The sequence below is a fragment of the Aquarana catesbeiana genome, linkage group LG01 (assembly GCF_042186555.1).
Source record: "Aquarana catesbeiana isolate 2022-GZ linkage group LG01, ASM4218655v1, whole genome shotgun sequence".
Classification (NCBI taxonomy): Eukaryota; Metazoa; Chordata; class Amphibia; order Anura; family Ranidae; genus Aquarana; species Aquarana catesbeiana.
In genome coordinates, this window is record NC_133324.1 from 15,445,523 (window position 1) to 15,456,660 (window position 11,138).

The window sequence follows — 11,138 nt, forward strand, 5'->3', positions numbered from 1 at the left end:
AACCACCATTCCTGCCTTAAGTTGGCGTGGCGTCAACCACCTCTGAACCTGCCCCTGCAGAGCTGACAGAACCTCTGCCCCAGTGTGGCTCCTGTCCCCCAAGCACACCAGCTCAAGCACCGCATGGCATCTTTTGGCCTGCGTACTTGCGTAGCCCCTTGAACGACTACGGAGCACCGCTGGTTCCGAGGAAGAGGCCATGGAGGAAGAAGAAGAGGAGGGGGTGGAGGAGAGAGGTGTGTCACAATCATTAGCATTTTGGAGGCGTGGTGGCGGAACAACCTCCAACACTACTGCACCTTGTCCTGCATCCTTCCCAGCTGCCAGCAGAGTCACCCAATGCGCCGTGAAACTTAGGTAACGTCCCTGTCCATGCCTGCTGGACCATGAGTCAGCGGTAATATGCACCTTACCGCTGACCGCCCTGTCCAGCGAGGCATGGACATTGCCTTCCACATGCTGGTAGAGAGCCGGAATCGCCTTCCGTGAGAAAAAGTGGCATTTGGGTACCTGCCACTGAGGAACTGCACATTCCACAAACTCACGGAAGGGGGCAGAGTCTACCAACTGAAAAGGCAGCAGTTGAAGTGCTAGCAATTTTGCCAAGCTAGCATTCAACCGCTGGGCATGTGGATGGCTGGGAGCAAACTTCTTTCGGCGGTGCAGCAGCTGGGGCAGGGAAATTTGCCTGGTACAATCTGACGTCGGTGTACCAAAATCAGATTGCCCACAAGTACGTGGCTGTGACACACCTAATTCTACACCTTCATTCCTCTCAGTGCAGGTCTCAGAGAGGACTGAAGGTCTAGTGGGGTTGGAAATCTCAGCTGATGAGGAGCAAGCAGAGGTCCTCTTTGTTCTTTGGTGTGGGTCTTTTAGATACGCTTGCCAACGAACTGCATGGCAGGTCAACATATGTCTGGTCAAGCATGTGGTACCCAAGCGGGAGATGTTTTGGCCACGCGAGATACGCTTGAGACATATGTTGCAAATAGCAGCGGTGCGATCTGATGCACTCGTCTCAAAAAAGGCCCACACCAAAGAACTTTTTGAATAACGCGCAGAGACTGCAGCGCCCTGCACATGTGGAGCTTTGGGGTGTGATGCAGTCAATGTGCTGCCCTTAGGCTGGCCCCTGGAGGGCATCCTGCCTCGTTGGTGATGTGCCGCCTCCTCCTCCTCCTCTCTCCTATCAGGCACCCACGTTGAGTCAGTGACCTCATCATCCCCTCCCTCCTCATCACTGGAGCAAACCTGGCAGTATGCTGCAGCAGGGGGAGCATGACTGCCAGATTGCTGTCCTTCTTGGGCACCCCCTCTGTCCGTGCTCGTGTTACTGCCTTCATCGAGCTCAGTATCATCATCAGAGCCTTCCAAACGCTGGGCATCCTCCTGGAGCATGTACCCAACACTGTGGTCAAACAGTTCGAGGGACTCCTCAGGAGGACATGGTGGGGCTAGGGAAGGAGTCACTGATGACATTGAGCCGAGGGAAGAGGCCGCTGCTTTGCCAGACAAAGTACCCTGGGCATGGGTGAGAGAGGATGAGGAGGATGAGGACGGCTTGGTCATCCACTCGACCAAGTCTTCCGCATGTTGCGGCTCAACATGGCCAGCTGCCGAAAAAAAGGCCAAGCGTGTCCCATGGCCACGTGCTGATGAGGATGCATCGTCTCCACGACCAGCACTAGACACAGAGCCTGCTTGCCCTCTCTTATTGGCTTGTGACTGTCTGCCTCTCCTTCTTGGCCTTCCAGACATACTAATGGCCTGTAGCTGCACTAAGCTGGGATATATATATATATATATATATATATATATATGTACTGATAATGCAGCTAGCAAAATCAACTGCCTGCCTGTAGTATGAGAACACCACCAACCTTCTACAGGTAGCTTTAGCTGAACACTGTGAGGTGGACGCACCCCACTAACTTGTAGGTTTAGCAGAACACTGTGAGCAAGACGCACTGCACTAACTGTAAATAGTCTAGCTGCCTGACTGTGGTACTAATAGGATCAAAAGAACACCAGCAATTTTCTTTAAAATACTGTAACAAGACAAGCCTGCCTGTCAGTAAGAAGATAACAGGAACGGATCTAGCTGAACACTGTGAGCAGGACGCACCCCACTAGCTTGTAGGTTTAGCTGAACACTGTGAGGTGGACGCACCCCACTAACTTGTAGGTTTAGCTGAACACTGTGAGCAGGACGCACCCCACTAACTTGTAGGTTTAGCAGAACACTGTGAGCAGGACGCACTGCACTAACTGTAAATAGTCTAGCTGCCTGACTGTGGTACTAATAGGATCAAAAGAACACCAGCAATTTTCTTTAAAATACTGTAACAAGACAAGCCTGCCTGTCAGTAAGAAGATAACAGGAACGGATCTAGCTGAACACTGTGAGCAGGACGCACCCCACTAGCTTGTAGGTTTAGCTGAACACTGTGAGGTGGACGCACCCCACTAACTTGTAGGTTTTGCTGAACACTGTGAGCAGCACGCACCCCACTAACTTGTAGGTTTAGCAGAACACTGTGAGCAGGACGCACTGCACTAACTGTAAATAGTCTAGCTGCCTGACTGTGGTACTAATAGGATCAAAAGAACACCAGCAATTTTCTTCAGGTAGCTGTATTTACTGTAACAAGACAAGCCTGCCTGTCAGTAAGAAGATAACAGAAATGGATCTAGCTGAACACTGTGAGCAGGACGCACCCCACTAGCTTGTAGGTTTAGCTGAACACTGTGAGGTGGACGCACCCCACTAACTTGTAGGTTTAGCTGAACACTGTGAGCAGGACGCACCCCACTTACTTGTAGGTTTAGCAGAACACTGTGGGCAGGACGCACTGCACTAACTGTAAATAGTCTAGCTGCCTGACTGTGGTACTAATAGGATCAAAAGAACACCAGTAATTTTCTTTAAAATACTGTAACAAGACAAGCCTGCCTGTCAGTAAGAAGATAACAGGAACGGATCTAGCTGAACACTGTGAGCAGGACGCACTGCACTAAATGTAAATAGTCTAGCTGCCTGACTGTGGCACTAATAGGATCAAAAGAACACCAGTAATTTTCTTCAAAATACTGTAACAAGACAAGCCTGCCTGTCAGTAGGAATATAACAGGAACGGATCTAGCTGAACACTGTGAGCAGGACGCACTGCACTAAATGTAAATAGTTTAGAAGATAACAGGAACGGATCTAGCTAAACTGAATACAGTGTATATATATATATATGCAACACCTGGGATGCATATATATACACAATACACTTTAAGTGCAGCTAACTGACTGACTGTCCTGCCTAATCTAGCTAACGCAAATGAAATGACACTGTCTCTCTCTCTCTCTAAGCACACCGGAACACACTGCACAGGGCCGCCGTGCAGGCGGCCTTATATAGTGTGGGGCGTGTACTAAATCCCCTATGGCTCTCTGTTAAGGCGGCGCTGTGATTGGCCAAGCATGCGGGTCATAGTGCATGCTTGGCCAATCATCAGCAAGCAATGCACTGCGATGCCGCAGTGAATTATGGGCCGTGACGCGCCACACGAATTTGGCGCGAACGGCCCATATCGTTCGCAATTCGACGAACGATCGAACAGCCGATGTTCGAGTCGAACATGGGTTCGACTCGAACACGAAGCTCATCCCTACTGATGACTTTTGGCATTTCAGTTATGGATGTATGGCTGCATGTTGAACCCCCCCACTGGCTGCTTATGTTGCTACGTTGCCAGTTTTGCCAACCTGCCACTGCCATGAGGGCCTCTGACTCTTGCTACTGAATTTGTTTATTTATTTTTTTTTTTTTTACCATCCAGAATTCCGCTGGATAACCAAAGGCTATTTTTACGATGTCACAATGGCTGCCACAGGGGCAAAGCTGGGAACTCTGCCAAGGACTGCTTGCTCCTCGAGTCTACAAGAGATAAGATGAGGAAATGGGGCATTTAATCTAGTTTCTACCCCATGGCCTGGAAAAATTGTGTGTGTGTGTTTTGGTCTTTCATTTTTTTTTTTTTTTTTTTCCTGCCGATGGAAACGGGTGATGGTTGTCCCTTTTAACTGATTTTATTTACTGGTTTGTGACTGTTTGTTTGTTGTTTGTTTTTTGTTTCTTTGTTTTTTACCAGCCTATCATCTGATACAACCAGTCAAAAAACTTTAAGATGTGCTGGAAATTGCACTAAATAATACTTGTCAAGGGACAACTTGAAACCGTTTCAAGAGACAACTTAGATCTGTAGCTGGATGAACACTCTCTTGAATGTAATCTACTTTGTTGTTGTATTTTGTATACAATGTTGAAGTGTCCATAACGTTCTGAATATTCCTAGCACAGTTGCCTCATTTCATAGAGCCCCACATTCTGCTGTAGGTATGCTTGGCTATCTGTGAAGTAAATATTGTTACCTATGGTAATGTAATGTTCTATTAGTACCTGCATTGTGTCAGAGCATGTTCGTACCCAGAGATGTGCCTGTATATCAAAAAGGTTATTGCAAAGTGTTTACAGTGTAACGTAGCATGGTGAGATGTATTTATAAACCTTAATGTGTACAGTAAATATATAAAAAAAAGTCAGTTTCCTTATTTATTATGTACTTTTTTGTGTTGCTGTTTGCAAACACATTTTGCTTGTCCAATGTCTGTATGTACAGATTAAATAAACTGACCTTATCTATCTGCTTTAAAAAAAAAAAAAAATACAACCAAAAGAAAGCTCTATTTTTGGGAAAAAAAGGCGTAAATTTTGTTTGGGTACAGTGTCGCACGACCACGCAAATGTCAACTAAAGAGACGCAGTGCCGTATCGCAAAAAATGGCCCGGTCATTGGGCAGCCAATTCCTCCGGGGCTGAAGTGGTTAAACATGTTCTTTTATAAGCTGCTTGTAATGTCATTTTTTTAGTGTTGGGGTCACTTTAACTTTATTATAGGTAGGTGATTCTGTTTATTTTGACAAACACATTTTGTTGGTGTATTTTAAAATCATTTTTAATATTAGTTAAAGCTGATGACAACATGTTCTCAGCAAGTTCACATTTTAGGTGATAAGTTGAGTACATTTTAAAGGAGATTTCTTATACGTACATCACGGGACACAGAGCTCTTTTAATAACTTAGTGGGTTAGATAGTCACCATCAGGTGATTGGACACTGGCAAACCCTAATTACAAGGCGAGTTCCTCCCCTATATAACCCCTCCCATATGGAGAGTACCTCAGTTTTTTCGCCAGTGACTAGGGTGTTTGGTCATGATTAAATATGTGCTAAGAAGAAAGCTCAGCTGAAGGTCCCTGCGGGGGGTCTAGGAGCTACACAACCATCCATCCGACGGGCCAATAAAAAATGCCTAAAATGGATGGTACCCGGGCCTCATGGGAGAGCAAGGTTTTGCCTGTAATGTCTCTCTTGTAGGACTGGGCTCTGGGATCCAGCACTTTGGGCACGTATTAAAAAATGTGCAAAGGTTTTCTGGCAGAGTCTTGTACAGGCTGTTGAAGGCTGGATCTGTCTGTTCTCAGCAGTATCCTGCGGCGGGCATAAGGTAAGTGAAGACAATCCTAGGTAATACCTTAATGCCGTGTACACAAGACCGTTTTTTCCATCAAAATAATCGCTGATGGTTTTTCCTATCCTATCCATTTCCTATCCACTCTGGTTAATGCTAGGAAGCCGGCCTCCAGGCTCATCTATTACAGAATCTGGAAGGCATATGTTTCTTGGTGTGAATCCAGAGGTTGGCATCCTCGAAGGTATGCCATTAGTAAAATTCTCGCCTTTCTACTTTTAGGAGTAGAAATTAAACTGGCCCTGAGCACCATCAAGGGTCAGATCTTGGCTTTGTCAGTATTCTTTCAAAGGCTGCTTGCCTCTTATTCCCTAATCTGGGCTTTTATTCAGAGGGCACTGCGTTTAAATCCGCCAGTCAAGCCACCCATGTGCCCATAGGATTTGAATTTGGTGTTGCCTGTTTTACAAAAACAGCCTTTCGAACTATTGCACCATGTTTCTTTGGTTCTTTTGACCAGGAAATAGTTTTTTCTTGTTGCCATATTCTCTGCTAGAAAGGTATTGGAATTAGCAGCTTTTTTCATGTAAAAAGCCATATTTAATTATTCACAAACATGAGGTAGTATTGTGTCCTCACCCGACTTTCTTGACTAAGGTGGTATCAGGATTCCATCTGAACAAGATGTGGTTCTACCATCCTTTTTTCCAGATCTGCAGTCCACGGAGAAAAGATTGCTACATTCTTTAGATGTTATAAGAGCAGTCAAGATCTATCTGAAAGCGACTTCTCAGATACGAAAAACTGATCTTCTGTTTGGGCTGCCAGAGGGTCCCAGAATGGGCCAGGCAGCGTCAAAATCCACTATTGCTAGGTGGATTTGACAGATCATTGTTCAGGCTTATGGTTTAAGAAGAAAATTCCTCCTTTTCATGTGAGAGCGCACTCGACTAGAGCAGTAAGTGCTTCATGGGCAGTGCATCACCAGGCCTCCATGGCTCAGATCTGCAAGGCTGCAATATGGTCTTCAGTCCATACATTCACTAGATTCTATCAGGTGGATGTAAGAGGGCACGAGAATGCTGCTTTCGGGCGCAGTGTACTGCAGGCAGCAGTATAGGTCCTCACGTCCAATGGCGGTCTGTTTTTTGATCTGTATCTCCCTCCCCTCAATTTGGGCATTGCTCTGGGACATCCCACTAAGTATTTAACAGAACTCTGTGTCCCGTGATGTATGAAAAGAAAATAGGATTTTTAAAACCACTTACCTGTAAAAACCTTTTCTTGAAGTACATCACAGGACACAGAGCTCCCCGCCCCTCTTCGGGATTTATGTATATATACATTGGGATACTTATTGCTTTACTACAAAACTGAGGTACTTCTGAGGGTGATGATGGTGACTAACCCATTAATAATTAACAGAGCTCTGTGTCCCGTGATGTACTTCAAGAAAAGGATTTTACAGGTAAGCTGTTTTAAAAATCCTATTTTTCTTCATAGGACCTAATAATAGATCTTTCTCCTTGTATATATTTATTTGTAAACTGCTGCCACAAGGGAGTATTTGGCTTCCCCATACAATGCTTCAGAGACAACACTCCTACCCCACACCTTGCCAGATCTTGATATGAAAACTGCCAAAGCTAAAAACAGGTTCCAGGTGCTCATTGATCAATCATAGGATTTATTTTGAAGACGATAATTAAATATTATGTAGCGCTGACAACTGTTGTTTTTAGCCATATGTGTGTTATGCAGTACATAAGTTGTTATAGTGCCATCTTGTGGATAATTGAAAAGGTACAATACTTTTACGTTTCATGATTAAGTGAAGTGACATGGAAGTGATTGATTGTTTACTTCAGAACTTTAGCTGTGACCCACCCACAATGCTCCTGGACAAAAGGAGAACTGAACTGCATTGTGGGAGGATATAAAAGGGCAAGGAGCGGCCATCTTAGGTCTCTTGTTCCTGGGACGCGTGGCCTGCCAGCAGGACTCTGTGGGTGTCCCACAGGGTTGTGGCCTACTTTGAGAAGGAGTGGGGCAGCTGCAAGGATCCTGCCGTCATATCACAGTGTGCTGGAGCAGCAGAAGTGATCGTTCCGGAGACCCGTGGGGAGGTAACTGAGGACTCCTGGTCGTTAGTGAATGGAACAGTGTGACGGCATGGTGGTGCCTCCAAATGGACTGAGAACTGCTGAAACTGAGACATCCATCTGCCTGGATCTCGTGTGGTGAGAGGGTTAACACCCGGAAGTTTGTTTAATACTACACACACACTTAGAACTGTTACAGAGTGTTGCTGGGACTGATAGTCCCACAGAACAAGTTAAGTTGGAAAACAGTACATCTGCATAGACTTCAGTATTCAAGAGCGGATGCTAGATGTTTTTCTTCTTCATATGAGAACACATAGTCAGTCTGCCGGATTATAACTGCCATAGTGTATTACCTTACACTGCGCAACACCCAAGAGGAACCCCTTGTGGATTACAATTACAAGTTCTTAGCTAGTGAAAACTGAAGACGTCAAGACTATCTTTTTTATTGCAGGGCTCTGCATTTATTTACCAAGTATAGTGACTTTACAGTTTAGAGCAGGGGGATCTCCCTGGTATAGATATATACAATTAGGTATATTTGTGTATGTTACCAATTGTCATAACTGTTTACTATACTATTGCACTATGTTGGTGTGATAGTGTAGTCATTGTAATAACCCTTTATATAAATATACTACTTACTCAAAGAAAGAAGTTATTTCTGGTTATTATTGAAGTTTGTGTGCAGTGTTGTTATTTCTCCTGCAGGTGGAGCTACAGACACCCAGGTAGAGGCAAATATAAATGTAAATGTATACTGTGGGTTAAAGTCAATACTCATATTATTACAACACTGCACTACAGCTGTGCCAAGGGGATTGAACAATTTAAGAGGGGTAAAGAGATAAGAGGACAGGCCCGCTTTAAACCAGCAGCTCCACCGAGAGTTATTGCTACAATTAGAATTATGATAGCTTAATATGTTTTGAAATTAATCCTCTTAATCATAAGGGCCCCATATTAGGATATTTTTTCCATCTTCTTCAGGGGTAAAAATGCGGGTATCTATAATGTATCAAATACATGCCATTAGCATTTAATATCATTTACTTTGCTTTATTTACATTTGTAACAGCTTGTATATACAGGAAACTAAGGTATTATATTGAATCCTACCTTAGATGGAAAACCAAATATTATTAACCAGAGTATATTTTAAAATCATCACAGCTGGATTTTCCACAAGGGTCACCCAAACGAGCGATGAGCAGGTAGCCCCAATCTGCCTACAAGAGGTCACGTGTATGAATTGGGCGTGCAGGGGTACATGGGCGGAAGCAAAAAGGGGGGCTAGGAAAGAAAGGGAAGGGAAAGAGGGGAGGGAAAGAGAAAGGAAGGAGGGGAGGGGGAAAAGAGGGGGAAAAAAGAAAAAAGGAAAAGGGAAGAAGTGGGGGAAAAAAAGGGGGAAAAGAGGGTGGAAGGAAGGTGGATGATGGGGCATAAGGGTGTATTTATATATCTCTATATGCTATAGACTTAGTTATGACTAACACATACTAAATCTAAATTTGGTAATATATGTTTAATTACCTTATCTTTGGCTGCAAATCAGGGGGATATCAATTATGTCACTATTTCTGCCGCTGGAGGGAATGTCAATCTATCATGTATATGCGTTTGATGGTCAGATTAGATGTCCATCCATGTATTCCTAACAAAATCATAATATAAAACAAGATTAGAACCTACATGGGTAAATACACAGCAAGCTTTTGATTTATTCTTAAATTCCTCTATAACAAGCATTACTAATATTTCTTTTCTCTAGTTTTCATTAATTTCTCCTGATTTCAGGAATCTCATCTCCTCTTCCCTATTCTTTCTATATGGACACCCTATTTTTCCATTTTGTTCACCTTGTTGATATGCTCTACAACATACTTCTATACTGGGGTGATGGGTCTACTCTATATGACATTTCTTTTTATTTATACCAATATGGTAACAAACCACTTACTTTATTGTATACAATACAGAAATCCCATCCACAGTTACAGCAAGATTTCATCCACACTTTCTATGGGGGACTGCGTGTGTGCTCCTGATCCATACTTGGGTCCTTTCCTCTGCTCCCGTGTTGGACATAATTATCTGGCTGACCTCCGGCAGGAGGTATCGCATGGCCTAGTATCAGCTCTTATTACATGGATGCACTTGCTCCTGATGAGTGGATAGAAGTCCACGAAACGTTGTCGAGCTTATTTTGATGCATCCATCTCATATTTATGATTCTAGCTGTTTTTTTTTTGCTCTACCACCATGATATAATGTTATGCCTACTCCATTTGGGGGACTGTGATGTAAAATATTTACTTTCTGTGTCATGTTGGTGACTATCCTCAATATGTATGTTGATACTTTGTATTTTATATGCCAATGTGCTATTATGCGTTTATATGGGTTGATCCATGCCCTATCTTTGGTCTAATAAAAAATACAATTTTTTTACATATGTATATGGTTTTGTCTGGCTCTACCCCATGCACCTCATCTAAAGTTTTACCCTCCACCCCTCTCTTTTTTGCAAAAGCAACCAGGGATGGAGGCGCAATATTCCCCTTGCGTCTCATTTAAAGTCCCAAATATTCCCTTTTTTCTTTGAGACCAAAAAAGAATGGTCTTACTATGAGTAAAGTTATATTATGTGAAAGGATTTTCTACTTACTAGCAGCTTTTTATTTGATCTTATTGTTCATCCTGCAATGTGCTAGTGTGTTTGTCCAGGTGGATGTGTTTGTCTGCTCTGCACATGGTGTTTTTATATGCTTGTGTTGATTACTTCACCTGTGTTCTCACTAGGGATGGGCTATCTGTTCGAGTCAAACATGAGTTTGACTCGAACATTGGCTGTTCGCCCGTTCGCCGAACAGCAAACAATTTGGGGTGTTCGCGGCAAATTTGAAAAGCCGCGGAACACCCTTTAAAAGTCTATAGGAGAAATCTAAAGTGCTAATTTTAAAGGTTAATATGCAAGTTATTGTCATAAAAAGTGTTTGGGGACCCGGGTCCTGTCCCAGGGGACATGTATCAATGCAAAAAAAGTTTTAAAAACTGACGTTTTTTCGGGAGCAGTGATTTTAGTAATGTTTAAAGTGAAAAAATAAAAATGAAATATTCCTTTAAATTTCATACCTGGGAGGTGTCTATAGTATGCCTGTAAAGTAGCGCAGGTTTCCCGTGTTTATAACAGTTCGAGAGCAAAATGACATTTCTAAAGGAAATTTTTTAAAATTTTTCAATTGACTTTCATTGACTTTTATGTGTATTGTCGGGACCGACAATTCATTAATAGCCGCCACTAGCACTAGTACTTTTAAATTACTTTATTTTCCTTTAGAAATGTCATTTTGCTCTTGGACTGTTATAAACACGGGAAAACTGCGCTACTAAGGTGTTACATAAACTCCTCTTTAAGGTGTCCTGAAGATATTTAATTTTGTGCTCCCTCTGCGAGGGCAAGATGACTTCCAAGACTTTCCCCTTGTAACCATCGTCAAGGAGGG